This window comes from Syzygium oleosum, unplaced genomic scaffold (genome assembly GCF_021117445.2).
Source record: "Syzygium oleosum isolate NSW1041296 unplaced genomic scaffold, Sole_v2.1 Sole_v2.01, whole genome shotgun sequence".
NCBI lineage: Eukaryota > Viridiplantae > Streptophyta > Magnoliopsida > Myrtales > Myrtaceae > Syzygium > Syzygium oleosum.
Genome location: NW_026607485.1, coordinates 891,192 through 912,142, shown reverse-complemented (window position 1 = coordinate 912,142; position 20,951 = coordinate 891,192). Strand labels below are relative to the sequence as shown.

General features: G+C 49.7%; 1 pseudogene; it reads right to left on the bottom strand.

The window, feature by feature from the left end:
- Positions 1 to 619: 619 nt before the first annotated feature.
- LOC115694188 (uncharacterized) lies at positions 620 to 1,628 on the bottom strand (annotated as a pseudogene).
- Between the last annotated feature and the right edge of the window lie 19,323 nt (positions 1,629 to 20,951).

Sequence of the window (20,951 nt, the reverse complement as noted above, 5' to 3'; positions counted from 1 at the left end):
ATAAGGTTTTAGGGCTACTACCTTAGAGATGATTCCTGAATCGCTCACTTTTTGGGTGCTTTTTTAGATCATGACATGATCAAACAAATGATGGATCAATAAACGTTGTCAAAAGTTCTTTTCCAAAAGCAAACGATTCCGTTTCAACATTCGATAACTTTATCGTCAGCTTGGAAAACAGTCATGTGCTGTTTTGAGATTACCTAAATTCGCCAATCTCATCCCTATAAAATGGAAAGCATTACACCACTTGGGTATGAATTTAAGAAGATTGATGTTATTCTTGACAATTAAATACAGGAACAACCTGATAAAAAAAACGCATCTTGTAATTGCAGATTGTAAAAGACTATGCAACAAAATTTGAAATTATTAAGCGGGTAGGCAAAGTCCAATTTATTGCAACAAGAAAATGAGAAAAAAAAGGGTGGGTGATTCAGATGTTGCTTCTTCCATTTTCCTGCTTGATTGCCAGACTCTTCTTGAAGACGAATAAATGCTTAAATCACAGACTCAGACGCTCTCTAAAACTTGTAACTAGTAAGTCTGCCTCCCTTAACACAACCTGCATCAGCTAAGATATATCTTCAAAGAGGAAGAGAGGTACTTGACCATAGAAATAAAACAAGCGAAGGCTCGGAGCATCGATTTCAATTAGCGAAAGATTCGAGCAATCTCCCAACTTTAACACCTTAAACCTCTTAAGATTTTGCGCATTCAACTTCAACTGACGAATGGCATCAAAAAATTAAATCTCATGAAAAAAAAAGCGATATTATGTGAATATGTTGACTTGATTTCATGAATCCATTGACCGAAATATCAAAAGACACAGTCCCCGTCATCCTGGTCACTTTCTTGCTTGTACGTCATGCGAATTTCGAAATTCATATCGCCTCACTTCGCCCTTCTTACTTGCAGGTGGTCGCCGTCGGCGGCTCTCCGGTGAAACCAGAGCTTTCTCCGACAAGTCCACTCGCCTCCACCATGCCGAAGCGGACCTCCTGAACGCCACCTTCCTCCCCCCTTCGCAGTCACCATTATATCCATCTCCGCCGCCGGACACCCCCGCCATTCCCCACCACCACCACCACCCTCTTCTCCTCAAAATCCTGAAGCTCATCGAACGCTACCTCCGCGACCGGCGTCACCGCCTCCGCGGCCAGCGTCGCCTCCACGACCCCTATCTCCTCTGCGACCGCTATCGCGATCCTCTCCGGCTGTGCGTGGCGGAAGCACTGGAGGTGGCGGCGATGATGCCATTGACGACGACGACGGGGTACGGAGGCCTGAACCACGAGAGGAGCGATCCCAGCGAGGGAGGCAGCCGAGGACCCAGAGGGCCGGGGATAGATGGAACAGCAGCCCCGAGAGTGGCAACGGCGATGGACATCGCGCAGGCCGACACGAGCGGGGCTTTCAGGGACGCCATCAAAGCGCTCGATGACACCATCTCGCGGATTCTTTCGCGGCGAAGTCCGAGAGTGTGAGCTCGCCAAGTGAAGTTTTCAGTGATGGAGAGCATCGGCTGGGAGCAAAGAAAACTCAGCATATGGGGGACTCAAGATAAAGAACAAGAAAGCGACGCGGGCTCTCCCTCTTGAGCGCAGATCTGAGCTCGGCGGAGGCGGAGGGGATCGAGATCCAGCAGCCGAGAGGGGCTCTTGGGGGAAGCGACGTGCCAGATGCAGATCCGAGCTCCCAGCAACGCGGAGCTCTCCCTCTTGGGCGCAGATCTGAGCTCGGAGCGACCGGCGGGGCTCTTGGGAGAGGTGGAGGCGAAGGCGGAGGCAGAGGCGGAGGCGGAGGCGAAGGCGGAGGCGGTGGAGAAAGAGAGAGAAAGAGTGTTTTGGCTGTTCTTCCCTAGGAGTGCAGGTAAAGAAGGGCCTTGGAAATTGAAAAGAAGAGAGAGAGAGAGGGGGGATGTTTTAGGCGGGAACTTAATTTTTTAGCTCTATCCCCACATAGAAAAAAGAAAGCCTTTTTTTAATTTTTCAGCAAGTCCAACTCAGCGCCACGTGTCTCCTGTTGAGTGGAGCCAACTAAGCTCATGCGCGCCACGTAGGCGGATGACCTGGCGTGCGCTAACCACTGAATATTTTCTCGTGCTAAAGAGAAAAGAAGATGCCTTGTCTCATGGTGAAGAAAAGTCTTGTTCAGTGCGCAGCGGGACCGACAGCACATACATTTTTTTTTCTCCCAAACTCTAACATTGGTGCTCTCTGTCACTGACACACTCTCTCTAGAAGAACAATTAAGACACTCAAAACGTTCCAACTTGGCTTGGATTTGTTGACAAGAAAAACAAGGTGGAGAATTTATTATGAGAATTTATAGTCTTCCTCGGATTAAGTTCAATTTTTGTTGTACTCGCCGGACAAATTGTGACATTCCGAATTTCGACCCATTTTTGGGATTTATAGAACGTGTATTTCGTCAGTGCGCTTATAACAAAATCTCGCCCAGAACTGATCACTCTTGAGTTATTTCTTTTTAAATTAGAGATTTCGCTATAATCGCACTTGAACGAATTTGACCGTTATTTAGAGCCCAAACTTTGGTGTAAAATTTCTCAGAGTTCCGGGCCGAATTTAATTGGACAGTGTCTATATTATTGTGGCCAGCCTCGATATTGCCCGGGATATGCGAAAAGTGAAATTTTGACCGGGTGCGAATTTGGATTAGTAGACCTCCCTCGTAGTGTGTTTTAGCTATTTTCTTTTGGCCCTTTCTTCTAATTATTATTTAGGATTTTCGTGGACCGTTAGATCGTTTTTGGATTCTAATCATGATAATTGGATCGCACTCGAGGACAAAAATTGACTTTCGTCATCTCTCTCTCTCTCCTCTCTCCTCTGCCGCGCCCACAGCGCGCACGTCTCTCCCCTGTGCCTGTCCTCTTTTTCTCTCTCTCTCCTCCTCTTTTCCCGCTCACGTTTCCCCCTGTCCCGTCTGTCCTCTCTCTTTCTCTCTCTCTCTCCACCTGCTCGCGCACGTTTCCCCCCCATGCACACGTCCCCTCGCGTACGTCCCTGCCTATGCAGACCTACCCCCTGCCTCCTCTCTCTCCTCCTTTTCTTTTATTCTTCTTCTTCCTTTTTTCTTCCTCTCCGCCTAACTCGGTTTTGCCTCCCGCTTCGTTCTCGCTCACCCGACCACCGCCGCTGCTCGTAGCCCGATCAAGCCGCCCGCGCTGCCGTCAGGCCAGCCTCGACTGTCGCGCACGCACAGACTGTCCGTCGCGACCCGCCGCTCGATCGATCGCTTCTTTCCTCTCCTTCGCGCCAGCCTTGTCGCTCGAGCTCGCCGCACCGGACCGCTACCGTGCCTGTCACGGTCCGGCATTGCCCAGCCGGCCGTCCTGCTCCACTTCGCCACCTGCGACGTCGCCGTGCCACCCCCGACCATCGCCGGCCCCGCCGTTCCCGCCACCGACCTTCCTTCCCGTGTTCCTCCTTCCCCGAGCTCCTTCCCCCCTTTGTCCAACTCGCCAGTCGCCGCCGCACGCCGCCGTGCCGGCCGTCGCTGCTCCCACCACCACCACGCAGCTCCCCTTCGCCACCAACCGCCGCCATGCCGCCCCGTCGCCGCCGGCTCGCGCCCTCTCAGCCCCAGATCTTCCTTACCTTCGCCACCACTGCCCAGCTTTCCTCCTCCTTCCCTTCGCGTCGTCGCCGTGCCAGCTCGCCGGGACCAGCTCGTTGCCGCACCGCCGTCGTCCCTGCTGCCCGACGACAACGCTGCTGCCCTTCCCTTCTCTGGCTGAGATAGTTGTCGAGCTCGTCGCTGCGTCGCCGTCGTAGCTGCTTGCCGCCGCCGCCGCTCGCCAGCCCCTGGTCGGCCAGCTAGCCGGCCAGCCAGCCAGCCCAGGCCGTGCCCAGGCCGTGGCCGAGTCGCCATAGGCCGTGCCCGAGCATGTCCAGCCGCTGCCCTTGCCGTGGCCGAATGTCCTAGGACGTGGCCGAGTGCCGCCCTGAGTCGCCGGGCTGTGTGCCGAGCCGTGGCTGAGCCCCGTGCCCGTCGTGCCCTCTCCCGTGCCAAGCCCAGCACTGTTCACCCGGGCCATTTTGGGCCCGTGTGGATTTTTCCCGGGCCAAACTTAGGTAAGTGACTTCCTAAACCCTACTTAGTATAATAGGTATTTTTAGACTTGTTTAGGGTGTGATTAGTACCGATTTAGGGGTTAAACTTGGGTTAGGGCCAATTTATGAATGTGGTTAATTGGTAGGTTGAATTGCAATTATTATGTGGCATGTTTAGTGGCTAATTTATGTAGGTGTGATGATTGGATTGTCGTTGCGTTTAGGGGTGAAATTGACGTATGATTAGGCCGACTTGAGTGTTGAATTGGTGGGCTAGTGTGATGAGTTTGTGATTGAAATTGGATTTGTACTACGTGTGAGAATGACGAATTGTGATGTGGTGTATGTGCATGCAAAATGTCCAGTGAGGAATGGAGCCCGGCTTGATCTAAGGGCTGACCTGAGGCGTGTTGACGTGGGTCGTATGAAAGTGTGAAATGTCCAGTGAGGGACGGAGCCCGGCTTGATCTGAGGGTTGACCTGAGGCGTGTTGACATGGGTCGTGTGAAAGTGTGAAAGGTCCAGTGAGGGACGGAGCCCGGCTTGATCTGAAGGCTGACCTGAGGCATGTTGACGCGGGTCGTGTGAAAGTGTGAAAGGTCTAGTGAGGAACGGAGCTCGGCCACGCATGCGAATTGAGTGTGATTGAATTAATTGAATATACGTGTGAGAATAGCGAATTGTGATGTGGTGTATGTGCATACGAAATGTCCAGTGAGGGACGGAGCCCGGCTTGATCTGAGGGCTGACCTGAGGCGTGTTAACGCGGGTCGTGTGAAAATGTGAAAGGTCCAGTGAGGGACGGAACTCGGCCACGCATGTGAATTGAGTATAATTGAATTGATTGAATATACGTGTGAGAATGGCGAATTGTGATGTGGTGTATGTGCATGCGAAATGTCTAGTGAGGGACGAAGCCCGGCTTGATCTGAGGGCTGACCTGAGGCGTGTTGACGCGGGTCGTGTGAAAGTGTGAAATGTCCAGTGAGGGACAGAGCCCGGCTTGATCTGAGGGTTGACCTGAGGCATGTTGACGCGGGTCTTGTGAAAGTATGAAAGGTCTAGTGAGGGACGGAGCTCGGCTTGATCGGAGGGCTGACCTGTGGGGTGTTGATCCAGGTCGTGGAAAGTTGCTCGGCCACGCATGCGAATTGAGTGTGATTGAATTGAGTGGATGTACGTGTGTATATGGCGCCCGAATGATAGCGATGTGTTCATAAGTTATTATGATATTCATGTGATTTGACTAATGTGCAGAGCTGCCATGGGAATCGTGGCAGGTAAGTTTGTTGTGTGAAAATTGATTGTGTTGGCTGGTGAATTATACGTTAAACTCGTCTGGGTACGCATTGTCCTAGGTGGGGTATAGGTTGTCTACTTATTGAGATTTATCTCATCCTCCATTGTTAAAATATTTTCAGGTTTGGAGTGACGAACAGTCGTCACGTGCGAGTCGGAGACCGGGAGTGGTGTTGGATATTAATGCCTTATCCCTTTTGTGGATGTCCCCTTTCTGTATGGTGAAGTAGGCTACCCAATCACTGCCCATTTTGATGAACATGATTTAATATTATGTTTATGGATGTTTTAAGCAATTGTTTGATCTATGCAAGTGCTATCCTATCGTCATTGTTTATTGTCTGGGTTGTTTCTATTTCGCTTCCGCTTGCCTTTGTCATTGGGTGTTTTGTTTGGGGTCGGCGACGCGTCCTGGGACGTCGCGTTCAATACGGGCATCAAAGGAGTGTCGCGAGCCCGTCGGGGTTCGCGGCGTGACATCCTCGGTTGATTTGGTATTAGAGCAAGGTCTGCTCGATCCAAGTTGGTCGAAACCTTGAGTGATAATGAACGATGACTTTGGGGTAGTTAGTTAAGGAGACTTGTGTGCCATGCGTACCCCAGACTGTTTGATTGTGATTGCTGAGTGATTTTATGCAATAACATGTGAAATATAGGTGCGTTAGGACTTGAGGTAAGTGCACGAACCCTATTAGTTGTGATTGAGTGACGTTGTGATTGGCTGCCTGCTTAGTAAATTGTTGTGTGATTCACTATCTAGGGCTTTAGACTGGTATAGTTGGCCTAGGTTGTCACGCCCCGAACCCCTACGAGCTCGCGACATCCCCTGCTCCGGTCGAATAGTGCGACGTCCCAGGAACGTCGTCGACCCAACCCAAACATCAGAGCCACATGCGGAAGCGAATATAAAAACCCCGGACAAAAAGATGACGACAACGGGGTAGAACACCATAACGATCAAACAACAACAAAATCATACAACACCAAATATACAAACATTTTATTACCGACATATATACAGACGAACATCCTTCGCCACCGTTTTAACAAAAGTTCAGGGGTTTGGTTATCTTAACTTCACTATCGGATAACCCAAGTTAAACAACCCCTAAAATACCCTAGAGAAAGCTTACCGGTCGCCTCCTATCCAATCCGCTCCTGTTTCTCTGGCTTGGATCTCCGGACACTCGCCTGCAGTTCCACCGGGCACCAAAAGCGATTCCTCGAACTTCCAAAAAGAAAAGGCGCACTTCCTGGGTTTACGACTGGGGGTCTGAAATTGTGGATTATACAACTATGAGACGAATCTCAATAAGTGTACAACCCCAAACCCCACGTAGGCACTCACGTACCGCCAGACAAAAACACGCATAACATACGACAATCAATCAAACTACCAACCACACACGCCCCTACCTGGAATCCATCATGCACGTTCCTGCACGTTAGATCATAATACAGCCAGCACCTCACAGTAATACATCACAGACGCGCGCGTGCCTTAATTATAAGACAGAAACCACTTGGGCACGTCCCATACCGTGCCTAGCAGTTTCTACCCCATAATTAAGCATCACATCACGCGATACAAACACACTCGCACACTACTCACACCATGCGTCACTTTCTCAAACCTCGCACCTCAAGCCAATTCCCGCTCCTTCTTAACTCTTCCACCACTACCGTGCCCGCGTAAAACGCATCAGGCCAACGGTCTTCTGACCTCGTCAGGCATCGTCACCCCGTCGGGCCGGGCATCGTCACCTCGTTAGGGACGGCATCGTCCCGCGTAAACGATCACGTCTCAGAACGTAATCCTACACACACTTTCCTTCTATCGCGCCCGCGTAAAACGCATCAGGCCAACGGTCTTCTGACCACGTCAGGCATCGACACCCCATCGGGTTGGGCATCGTCACCTTGTCAGGGACGGCATCGTCCCGCGTAAACGAACACGCCTCAGGACGGAATCCTACACACACTTTCCTTCTACCGCGCCCGCGTAAAACGCATCAGGCCAACGGTCTTCTGACCACGTCAGGCATCGTCACCCCGTCGGGCCGGGCATCGTCACCTCGTCAGGGACAGCATCGTCACGCGTAAACGAACACGCCTCGGGACGAATCCTTTCCAGCCAATCCTACATTTCCATATCCTCGTTCCACTCAAACCACACTTACACACGGCCAACAATCGCATGGCCAAACATACACACCTCACACACATACATAGCCATGCGCCAATTCACATCTCACGTACACTTCACAAACGTTCTCGTCATACAAATACACCACACGACCAAGCATATTTAGCACGCGAATCCAATACATATTCACACGACCACGCCACTACACCTCACGGCCATACCCACACGGCACACCACCTCATCACATTCAGCCCATGCACAAACCAGAACCAGCCAACCACAGCAAACGATGCAATTAATCCAATAAACCCAATCAAGCCAACACAATTCCAATCAATCACCCATTTAATTCCCGATTAATCCTCAACATCACAGCCCTAACTCAGCATTCCTAAACCTCTAATTTCATCACCCAATTAGCCCACAACCACCAAACAACCAGCCCCTAACTCAGTCCGAGAGAGAGAAAAACCTGGAATATACAAAATCGGGTCCAAACTGGGCAGTTGCACAGTGACAGAAATCCATTTGAAATAAATGGTAAATCAATTCCAAAAATTATGAAATTTGGATATGTTGTACAAAATATCTCGATGAACATTTTCCGTGAGAACTAGAAACCCAGTTCTAACCGTAACTACCTCGTTTTGACACTCAAAGTCGGACAAAATCCGATTCACTCGGACAGCCCCTCAGGCTATTAAAATACAACTCATTCAGTATCCAAATCATTTTGGAAAGCCTTAAAATTTTTATATGTTATAGCCACAAATGTCCCCAATAATTTTTGTGAAGGAAGTATTTTGAAAATAGCCCTGGAAAAATTTATAAAAATTCGAACAGACCCGAAGGTCGGGTGAACAGTAAATCGGGCAGTTTAATTTTGGTCCAAAGATGGACTTCCGAATGGCCTCAAATGATTTCCAAAAATTCCCAAATTAAAGTATGTTATACTTTAAGATGTTGGGAGAAACTTTCATGAAGAAAACTTCCTCAAATTCGGCCCCAAAAATTCTCCACAAAAATAGTAAACCGGACGGGTACAATAGTCACAAATCCGAAAATCACACCAAATCACACGAATTCAAACCGTGATCGTTCCGTATCATCACGGCCCTATCCGAACCTCCCAAACCTCATATTTTCAGTCTCCAAATCAGTCCACAACCACCCGAACCACCAGCCACTATTTCAGCCCAAAACAACCACGAAAATCACCTAAACCGAACCCTAAATGAGCCTAGCAATACCCGAGGTCCTAGGTATCGATTGGGGAAGTCACTTACCTAAGAAAGGCGAGACGAACAGGCTGGATGGGTGGCTGAAACGGGCGAAACAGCAGCAGCAGCAGCAGCGCCGGCGGTGATGGGAGGAAACGAAGATGGAGATAGAGAGAGAGAGAGAGAGAGAGAGAGAGAGACTGATCGTGGGGGTGGTGATGGCCGGTGGTGATGGGCTGGAAATGAGGAGAGAGAGAGTGAGTGGGTTTGACTAAGTTGAACCAAAATTTCCAAATGCCTAAATTGCCCTTAAACACTTGGTTCTCATAAAAGCTTATCCAATAATTGAGGGGTATTTTGGTAATTCACTAGGCTGCATTATTGGGCTGATATTATCCATAAAATATCCCCAAAATAATTTTCCAAAAATTTGGAATCCCCATAATTAAGCCTAGGGGCAAAATGGTCATTTTCCGGTCCCAGGTCGAAATTCCATTTTTCGATGGTACCAACCCCACATGTGTGTGGCCAACATAATATGGCGTCGGAATTGCGAAAATAGCCTCTTAAGCCCTCGAAAATCGACTGCAAAGTCCTGGGGAATAAAATAATATTATTTTTCACTTCCGAGCCAAAATTCCAATTTTTGACCGTAACAACTCTAAATGTGCGTGGCCACCCCAAAATGACATTGGCCTCGAAAAATAATCTTATACGGCCTCAAAATCGGCATCGGTGACCAGAGGGGCAAAATCGTAATTTTTCCGGTCCCGAACCGAAATCCATTTTTTTGCAGAAATGGGTGGCCCCAAAGTTGGCCAAGCCAAAAACGTCATCGGCCGCTCAAAATTGTCACTTTCAAAATTCTCGATTCCCGAGCCCGAATTCCAAGAAATGACTAAAATCGAACAATCACGACTTTAGCTTATCTCTGGCTAACGGGTGGCTCATTGGGATTACGCGCTCTCGACCCATGACCGACACCAAGTCAAATCACGTTTAAGTTTACTCTACCCTGAACGACCTCGGTTGTCATATAATTGCGAGGGTCTGTCACTAGTTCCCTTCGGACACGATCAATCAAATAGACCGGTCTCGGTTGGCTCAAAACATTCCCTCATCAAACCATATGGTCGAAGATCGGACCCAGGTCGAGTTCTTTGGTCGTGCGAACTCAATCCCGTAATAGCCCTACCCTTAAGGTTAGCATCCCGTGAATGCGCTGCTCCGGGTGAGATCTCACTATAGTGCATTGATCAAATTCATTTCTTAAATCCCGGGAAAAGGATCGAAAATTCAGACTGTTACATAGGTCTTTAATTCCCGAGGGGAATTATAGCAGGTAAGTGAGTGGTGTGAACCCTGTGAGTTTGAGTAGTTGAGGTCGAGGTCGTGTAAGTCCGCAAGCTGGAGTTGCAAAGGATCCCAGGGTGGATGAAATTCTGAGGGCACTCGAGGAAGTTGGAATTTTAATGGAAATGATGGGAATCAAGGTCAAGAGCAAGTTAATGCAGTTAGATAGATGCAACAACTGGATGAGCAATTTTTGAAATTGAAACCTTCGAAGTTCGATGGGAAAAGTGACCCTGAGGCTGCATCACTTTGGATATAAGAGTTGGAAAAAGGTTTTGAGGTATTAGGGTGCTTTGGTCGAGGCTTTCATTGGGAAGTACTTTTCGGAGAGTGCGCGAAAATAGAAAAAGACAAAGTTTCTTTGGCTTCGCTAAAATCGGATGTCAGTCGATCAGCACGAGGTTGAGTTTGTAGGGTTGTCTAAGTAAGCATCAAGGATGGTCAAGGATCATGTGGATAGGGCAAGGAGGTTCCGAGATGAATTGAAATCGGAACTCCGCAGTCAGTTAGTACTCTTGAGTCTTAAGGAATTACAATGAGTTGTATGAGAGGGCTCGATGGTTGAAATGGATATGAGTGAAAGGGCTGCCGCTTCTGGATCACGGTACACACTGGCTAGGTGTCATGCCCCGAACCCTACGGCACGCGGCATCCCTTCTGCGATCGTATCGAACGCGACGTTCCCAGAACTCGTCGCCGACCCAAACCCCAAATCAGAGAATATACACACGCGGAAACGATTAAACACCCATACACAAATAAACATGACCAAGATAGCAACGGGAGACACATAACAACAAACTTCATAAACACATACTTATATTAATCAAAGAGAATTTACAACATTCGTTTGTAGCATAAGTATACACAAACCAAATGGGTCAGCAAGCCACTATCATCAAAAAGGAGTTGTGGCACGGGGCGGTTAGGTACTATATCCAAAAGGCTCCCTTCAAAAAGTATCGGCCCTAAACGCTAGCTATGCTCTAAACTAACCCCTAGGTGGTATCCAATCCGAGTCGGATCCAGAAGACTCGGATGAATCATCGGACGATTCGAACTCGGAATCCATAGGCTCGGGCTCGGACTCAACCTCCAACGGCTCCTCCTCGGGAACATCCTCGGGCTCCGGCACCTCTTCTGGGTCCTCCTCAGGCTCTGACTCCAACTCCATCGGCTCCGGCTCGGAATCGAACTCCCACTCCATCTGTTCCTCCTCCTGGTCCTCATGCTCGGAATCCATGTCGAACTTTATGATGACGGGCCGAGGGTCAGAATCTGCCTCGAACACAGAATCGGGGCTTACTACCTCCCCATCAGCTACCTGCGGGTCCCACTGACCCAACCTGTCAATCGGAACATCAAAAGTCCTAAGGGGTCTATAAAAGCCGGACTGGTCCCGAAAGCACCAACCAAGGTAAGGATGGGCTTGAGTTGTGGCCTGCCCTCATCGACCCCTACGATAGTGTAAAATCTAATATAAGCCTCCCCATTCCAATCGGGGTACTCGATCACCGAATGCTCTATATGGTCCGAGATCCCAAAACGTAGCAGCACGCTGGTCATTTTCAAGGTCGGGGGTCTGAAATAGTTATATAATAACCGTGAGAATGAGTCTCAATAAGTAACACTCTAAACCCCACGTAGGTCAATACGTACCTAGACAAGTCGTACATACAATCTAATCCATAACATATAGAATTTACATCATTGCACTTACCTCGCCATCAAACACATGACAACTCTACACATTAGTCGAAATGTGATAATACAATAATGATAATCCAGTAACATATATCACAATCTCTCGAAGACCAACCACACTTGCACCCAGTCAATCCAACCAATTCAATCACACATTCAACAAGCCAATTCAATCACACTCAATTCGCATGCGTGGCCGAACATCTTTCTCACGACCCGTGCCACTGCGCCTTAGGTCCATTCTCACTGCTCGCGCCACTGCGCCTCAGGCCGAATCTCACTGCCCGCGCTACTGCGCCTCAGGCTCAGCCCTCCGATCAATCCGGGCTCTGTCCCGCGTAACCACGCCTCAGGACATTTTTCCCCTTCCAATGACCTGCGTAACCACGCCTCAGGTCTGGTCATGCCTTTCTCGCCACACCCGCATAACCACGCCTCAAGTTGGCAGCCCTCTGATCAATCCGGGCTTTTCTCATGCACATACACCACAACACAATTCGCCATTTTATCAGTTGTATAATTCAAATTCAATCATGCTTGCCACAATATTCCACCAACCCGACATTCAAGTCGACCACATTCAGATATCAATTCCACTCACAAACACCACAATAAACAGACAATCCATCTCAATCAGCCACTGGATATATATCACAATATAATCCACTACGAACCACATCCAACTAGCAATTCTACCCCAAGCTCAATCCCTAAACCAGTACTAATTAACCCCTAGACAAGTCTAATAATACCCAATGTACTAAGTAGGGTTTAGGGAGTCACTTACTAAGTTTCGGCCTGGGAAAAATCCACATGGGCTCAAAATGGCCCTGGTGAATAGTACGAGCTCGGCACAGGCGAGGGCCAAACGGGCGTGCTGACCGGCCACGACGGGCATGGTGGCCGAACGGTGTGCCTAGCGCACGGGCGCGGTGGCCGAGCGGCGTGCCTGGCGCACGGGCGCAGTGGTCGATCGGCGCGCCTGGGGTGCACGGGCGAGCTGGACGGGCGACATGCCTAGGTGACGGGTCGGCTGAACGGGCGATGACGGCGCGGCCGGGGGCGACGACGGAGTCGGCTGGGCGATGGCGGGGACGACTGGGACGACGGCAGCGACGGCTGGACGCGGTGGCGACGGCTGGGGGCGACGAGCTGGCACGGCGATAGCGCGGAGGGAAGGAGAGGGAAAAGATGGGTGGTGGTGGCGAGGGCGAGGAAGGGTTGGGGCTGCGGGGACGCGAGCCGGTGGTGACGGGGCGGCACGGCGACGTCGTAGACGGCGGAGCGAGGCAGGACAGCCGGCTGGGCAGCGCCGGGCCGTGACAGGCGCAGCGGCGGCCGGACACGACGAGCTCAAGCAGCAAGCTAGGCGTGAAGGGGAGGGAGAGAGAGAGTAGTCGGTTGGGGGCGGCGACGGGCGAGCCGGGGTGGTCGACGCGCAGCAGCGGGGCGAGCAGCGACTGGGCGAAGGGCGACATCCGCTTATTTGGGTGGAGACGGCAACCGCGTGCAGCTCGGGTGGGCCGGCAAGGGAGGCCGAGCGGCGACAGGCGGTGACGCGGCTCGGTCGGGGCAACGGCAGCGCGAGGCAGATGGTGAGGGGCGGTCGGCGATGAGCTGTGGTCGGGCGAGCCGAACAGAAGCAGGAGCAAAACTAGTCGGGCGGAGGAAGGAGAAAGGAAGAAGAAGAAGAGAAGAGGAAGAAAAAAAAGAAAAGAAAGAAAGGAAGAGAGAGAAGGGGGAGGAGGGTAGGTCTGCATGGCAGAGAGGCAGGGACATGTGTGAGGGGACGTCTGCATTGGGGGGGAAGTGCGCGGCCAGAGGGGGAGGAGAGAGAGAAAGAAAGAGAGAGAGAAAGAGAGAGAGAGAGGGAGAGGACAAACAAAGGGGGGGCGTGCGCGGCAGGTGGGGTAGCGTGCGGTAGAGGAGAGAGAGAGAGAGAGGACAAAAGTTGATTTTGTCCTCGAGTGCGATCCAATGGTCATGGTTTAAACCCAAAAATCGATCTAACAGTCCACGAAAATCCTAAATAATAATTAGGAGAAAGGGCCAAAAGAAAATAACTAAAGCACACTACGAGGGAGGTCTACCAGTCCAAATCTGCACCCGATCAAAAATTCATTTTTCCACTATTCCTGGCAATATCAATGCTGGCCACAATAATGTCGACACTGTCCAATTAAATTCGTCCCGAAACTCCGAGAAATTCGACACCAAAGTTTGGGCTCTAAATAATAGCCAAATTCGATTGAATGCGATTCTAGCGAAATCTCAATTTTAAAAACAAAAATCGAGAGTGATCAGTTCCCGGGTGAGATTTTACTATAAGCACACTGACGAATTACACGTTTTATAAATCCCAAAAATGGGCCAAAATTCGGAATGTCACACTAGGGACAACAGGAACTTTGGAAAGAAGCCTATGATAGGGAATATGAGACTTGTCCCTTCGGTAAGGAAGAACTTTGGAAAGCCGAACCACTGCTCCAACGCCGCATGTCGGTCTTGTGGAAAGAGGCATGGGAATGGCCCTTGCCCAGGTGGACTTGGAGCGTGCTTCGGATGTGGCCAGCAAGGTCATCAAGTGAGAAATTGCCAAACCGACATATTAGACCACTGATGCAATCACAGCGACCGCAGGTAGGATATTAAGCAAGAGCTACCCCGCAGATTAATCATAATCGGCTAAGGACGTAAGGAAAAGTGTATGTTGTGGCTAAGAAGGAAGAAGAGAATTTGTCTTGAAAGTCTGGATGCATAATGTGATGATGATAGATGTAATAGGAGATGATTTTGAAGTTATAACTTAAATGATCATGTATGACGTATAATTGTTTATAGTGGATAGGCGCAATCAGTTTATGGATTTTGAAATTACTGATGATGTTCTTTGGGCAAGATTTGGATGAATGAGTTATTGCTTGGAAATTTCGAATTTTGTAAAGGACCGGGGTGATTTACTTTGGGAGACTGTTGGATTGAAATTGGTTGGATTAAGCCTTGTTTTTGAGGTGTGGAAAGATAATTATTTTGTGGTTAACTCGTTGGTTAAGGAGCCAAGGCTAGAAGACATAGTCGTGATGTGCAATTTCTCCGATGTTTTTCCTCAGGAATTACCGAGATTGCACCTGATAGAGAAGTGGAGTTTGTAGTTGAGTTGGCGCCAGGGATAGAACTGATCTCGAAAGTGCCTTATAAGATGTTACTGTCGGAATTGAAGGAATTGAAGGAATTGAAGGTCCAAATGTAGGAGTTATTAGATAAAGGCTTCATTTGTCCGAGTGCATCTCTATAGAGAGCGTCAGTTTTATTCGTGAGGAAGAAGGTCACATCGTTAAGGTTGTACATTGACTACAGACAGCTGAACTAGGTGACCATTAAGAATAAGTACCCGTTGCCAAGGATAGATGACCTGTTGGATCAGTTGCAAGGGGCGTCGATATTTTCCAAGATCGACTTAAGGATTGGCTATCATCAATTGAGGATTAAGAAGGAAGATGTGCCGAAGATGGCATTTAGGATGGGGATATGTGTACTATGAGAGTACAGTGATGCCATTTGGATTGACTAATGCCCTTGCTGCTTTATGGATTTAATGAATCGGGTATTCAAGGAATTTTTCGTCATAGTCTTCATAGACGATATCTTGGTATACTCAAAGAGTTCTGCCAAGCCTGAGCTACATTTGGAAAAAGGTTCTACGGACTTTAAGAGAACATGCACTCTACGCTAAGTTCAGTAAGTGCGAATTCTTGCTCCATTGAGTAGTATTCTTAGGATATGTGGTATCCGGAGAAGGAATTGCAGTGGATCCGACAAAGATTGAAGCCATCACGAATTGGCCGAGGCCAACAACAATGACCGAGGTTCGAAGCTTCTTAGGTCTAGTGGGTTATTACAGATGCTTCGTGGAAAGATTTTCGGCATTAGCGACACCGTTGACACGGTTATTAAAGAAAGAAACGAGGTTTGAATGGACGGATAAGTGCGAAAGGAGCTTCCAAGAATTAAAACAGAGGTTGACGACCGCACCAGTGTTGACAATCCTGTCAGGTCCGGGAGGATATGAGATTTACACTAATGCGTCGCTAAGAGGATTGTGATGTGTGCTAATGCAACACGGAAGAGTAGTGGCATACACATCGCGACAATTGAGACCGCATGAGCTGAATTATCCGACATACGACTTGGAATTGGCCGTGATTATTTTCGCTCTTAAGATTTGGAGACACTACCTGTGTGGGGAGAAATTTCAGATTTATAGACCATCAAAGTTTAAGGTACTTATTCTCCCAAAAAGGAATTGAACACGAGACAACGCTGTTGGATAGAACTCCTTAAGGACTATGACTGCGAGATTATGTATCATCCCGGAAAAGTTAACAAAGTAGCGGATGCTCTAAGCCGGAAATCGAGCATCACGCATATGATGGTCAAGGAATGGACTTTATTGGAGGGAGTTCGGGATTCGGAATTTAAGTTTGAAGTGAGTTAGGTCTCAAGTCTTCTTGCAGCATTGAGGATTGAACCGGAGATCCAGACTAAGATTAAGGCCTTACAATCAACGGACCCGGAGATTCAGAAAATTTTGGGTATGGATGCCACAAAAAGGAAATCGGATTTTCAGGTATCCGAGGATGGGATTCTGAAGTTCCGCGGAAGGTTGTGTGTGCCCGATGATGCAGAATTGAAGGAGGAGATTTTGTCTGAAGCACACTGTAGTAATTATAGTATTCACTCAGGTAGTACGAAGATGTATCAGAACTTGCGACAACATTATTGGTGGAATGGCATGAAAGTGGATGTAGCCAAGCACGTGGCCAAGTGTTTAACATGTCAACAAGTGAAGGCACAACATTGCAAGCCAGGTGGAATGTTGTAGCCATTGGAAATCCTCGAGTGAAAGTGGGAATACATCACGATGGAGTTTACAATGGGATTACCAAGGAGTCAGAGGGGTCATGATTCAATTTGGGTGGTAGTTGACCGATTGACAAAATCAGCACATTTTCTGCCGGTGCGAAAGGACTTCGCCTTGGAAAGGTATGCCGAGATTTACGTGCGACAAATAGTCCATCTTCACGGAGTGCCAGTGACGATTACCTCAGACCGTGATCCTAAATTCACTACCACTTTTTCGAAAAGTCTTCATACGGCATTAGGAACGAAGTTACAGTTTAGCACGACCTATTACCCCCAAACGGATGGCCAGTCTGAGAGGACAATTCAGACTTTGGAAGATATGTTGCGGGCATATGTATTGGATTTTAAAGGTAGTTGGGAGGAACAATTGCATTTGGTTGAATTTGCCTACAACGATAGCTACCAGCAGAGTATCAAAATGGCACCGTATGAAGCGCTGTATGGCAGAACTTGTAGAACACCGGGTTTGTTGGGATGAAGTTGGTGAGAGGAGCATCGCGGGTCCCGAGTTGGTTCAGCAGTCAATCGAGACAGTCAAGGTGGTTCGGGATAAGCTTAAAACCGCTCAGAGCTGCCAAAAGAATTATGCAGACCGGAGACGTAGACCTTTGGAATTTCAAGTGGGGGACCATGTTTTCCTCAAGGTATCGCCTATGAAAAGATTGTCACGGTTTGGCAAGAAATGGAAGTTGAGCCCGAGGTACGTGGGTCCATTCGAAGTCTTGGAGAGAATTGGCACTTTGGCCTATCATCTCGCACTACCGCCGAATTTGTCACAAATTCACAACGTGTTCTACGTGTCTATGTTAAGGAAGTACGAACCGGATCCGACCCATGTGCTGAATTATGAAGAAATAGACGTGGACGACAGAGTATCGTACGTGGAAAGGCCAGTAAGGATCGAGGACGGAATGGAACGAGTGCTGCGGAACAAGACAATTCCGATGGTCAAAGTAATTTGAGAGCACCATGAAACCGAAGGTGCTACGTGGGAAAGCGAAGAGTTGATGCGACACCAATACCCCCATTTGTTCGAATGATTGAGTTGGATTGTAAATTTCGAGGACGAAATTTTTGTAAGGGGGAAGAGTTGTGACATTCCGAATTTCGACCCATTTTTGGGATTTATAAAATGTGTATTTCGTCAGTGCGCTTATAACAAAATCTCACCCGGAACTGATCACTCTTGGGTTATTTCTTTTTAAATTAGAGATTTCGCTATAATCGCACTCGATCGAATTTGGCCGTTATTTAGAGCCCAAACTTTGGTGTCGAATATCTCGGAGTTCCGAGACGAATTTAATTGGACGGTGTCGATATTATTGTGACCAGCCTCGATATTGCCCGGGATATGCGAAAAGTGAAATTTTGATCGGGTGCGGATTTGGACTAGTAGACCTCCATCGTAGTGTGTTTTAGCTATTTTCTTTTGGCCCTTTCTTCTAATTATTATTTAGGATTTTCATGGACTGTTAGATCGTTTTTGAATTCGAATCGTGACCGTTAGATCGCACTCGAGGACAAAAATTGACTTTTGTCCTCTCTCTCTCTCCTCTCTCCTCTGCCGCGCCAACAGCGCGCACGTCTCCCCCTACGCTTCTCCTCTTTTTCTCTCGCTCCTCCTCTTTTCCCGCTCACATTTCCCCCTGTCCCATCTGTCCTCTCTCTCTCTCTCCCTCCACCTGACCGCACACGTTTCCCCCCCATGCACACCTCCCCTCGCACACGTCCCTGCCCATGCAAACCTACCCCCTGCCCCCTCTCTCTCCTCCTTTTCTCTTCTTCTTCTTCTTCTTCTTCTTCTTCTTCCTTTCTTCTTCCTCCGCCCGACTGGTTCTGCTCCTGCTTATGTTCTGGTCACTCGACCGTCGTTCGCCGCTCGTCGCCCGACCGTCGCGCGCCGCTGCCATCGCCAGCCAGCTCGACCGCCGTGCTGCACCGTCCGCCAGCCGCCGCCCCCAACCGACTGCTCTCTCTCCCTATCCTTCGCGCCAGCTTGCTGCTCGAGCTCGCCGCGCCCGAGAGCCGCCGCTCCTGTTACGGCCCGGCGCTGCCCAGCCGGCCGTCCTGCTCCACTCCTCCGCCTGCGACGTCGTCGTGCCACCCCCGACCGTCATCAGCCCCGCCGTTCCCGCCACCGACCTTCCTTCCCGTGTTCCTCCTTCCCCGAGCTCCTTCTTCCCTCTGTCCAGCTCGCCAGTTGCCGCCGTACACCGCCGTGCCAGCCATCGCTGCTCCCACCACCACCACCCAGCTCCCCTTTACCACCAACCACCACCGTGCCGCCCCGTCACTGCCGGCTCGCGCCCCCTCAGCCCCAGCTCTTCCTCTCCCCCGCCACCACCGCCCAGCTTTCCTCCTCTTTCCCTCCGCACCGTCGCCGTGCCAGCTTGCCGGGACCAGCTCGCCGCCGCGCCGCCGTCGTCCCTGCTGCTCGACGACGACACTGCTGCCCCTCCCTGCTCTGGCTGAGATAGTTGTCGAGCTCGCCGCCGCATCGCCATCGCAGCTGCTCACTGTCGCCGCCGCCGCCATCGCCACCGCTGCTTGCCCGCCCCCGGCCGGGGAGCCAGCTAGCCTAGGCCATGCCCAAGCCGTGGCCGAGCAGCCCATGCTGTGGCCGAGTCGCCCCGGGCCGTGCCCAAGCATATCCAGCCGCTGCCCTTGCCGTGGCCGAGTGTCCTAGGCCGTGGTCGAGCGTCGTGCCGAGTTGCTGGGCCGTGTGCCGAGCCGTGTGCCGAGCCCCATGCCCATCGCGCCCTCACCCGTCCGAGACCAGCACTATTCACCCGGGCCATTTTGGGCCCGTGTGGATTTTTCCCGGGCCAAACTTAGGTAAGTGACTTCCTAAACCCTACTTAGTATAATGGGTATTTTTAGACTTGTTTAGGACGTGATTAGTACCGGTTTAGGGGTTAAACTTGGGTTAGGGCCAATTTATGAATGTGGTTAATTGGTAGATTAAATTGCAATGATTATGTGTATATTTAGTGGCTAATTTATATAGGTGTGATGATCGGATTGTCGTGGTGTTTATGGATGAAATTGACGTGTGATTGGGCCGACTTGAGTGTTGAATTGATGGGCTAGTGTGATGAGTTTATGATTGGAATTGGATTTGTACTACGTGTGAGAATGGCGAATTGTGATATGGTGTATGTGCATGCGAAACATCCAGTGAGGGACGGAGCCCGGCTTGATCTGAGGGCTGACCTGAGGCATGTTGGCGCGGGTCGTGTGAAAGTGTGAAAGGTCCAGTGAGGGACGGAGCCCGGCTTGATCTGAGGGCTGACCTGAGGCGTGTTGACGCGGGTCGTGTGAAAGTGTGAAAGGTCCAGTGAGGGACGAAGCTCGGCCACGCATGCGAATTGAGTTGATTGAATTGATTGAATATACGTGTGAGAATGGCGAATTGTGATGTGGTGTATGTGCATGCGAAATGTCCAGTGAGGGACGGAGCCCGGCTTGATCTGAGGGCTGACTTGAGGCGTGTTGACGGGGGTCGTGTGAAAGTGTGAAAGGTCCAGTGAGGGACGGAGCTCGGCCACTCATGCGAATTGAGTGTGATTGAATTGATTGAATATACGTGTGAGAATGGCGAATTGTGATGTGGTGTATGTGCATGCGAAATGTCCATTGAGGGACAGAGCCCGGCTTGATCTGAGGGCTGACTTGAGGCGTGTTAACGCGGGTCGTGTGAAAGTGTGAAATGTCCAGTGAGGGACGGAGTCCGGCTTGATCTGAGGGCTGATCTGAGGCGTGTTGACGCGGCTCGTGTGAAAGTGTGAAAGGTCCAGTGAGGGACGGAGCCCGGCTTGATCGGAGGGCTGACGTGTGGGGTGTTGACCCAGGTCTTGGAAAGTTGCTCAGGCACGCATGCGAATTGAGTGTGATTGAATTGAGTGAATGTACATGTGTATATAGTGCCCGAATGATAGCGATGTGTTCATAAGTTATTATGATATTCATGTGATTTGATTAATGTGCAGAGCTAGCATGGGAATCGTGGCGAGGTAAGTTTGTTGTGTGAAAATTGATTGTGCTGGCTGGTGAATTATACGTTAAACTCGTCTAGGTCCGCATTGGCCTAGGTGGGGTATAGGTTGTCTACTTATTGAGATTTATCTCATCCCCCGTTGTTAAAATATTTTCAGGTTTGGAGTGACGAACAGTCGTCACGTGCGAGTTGGAGACAGGGAGTGGTGTTGGATATTGATGCCTTAT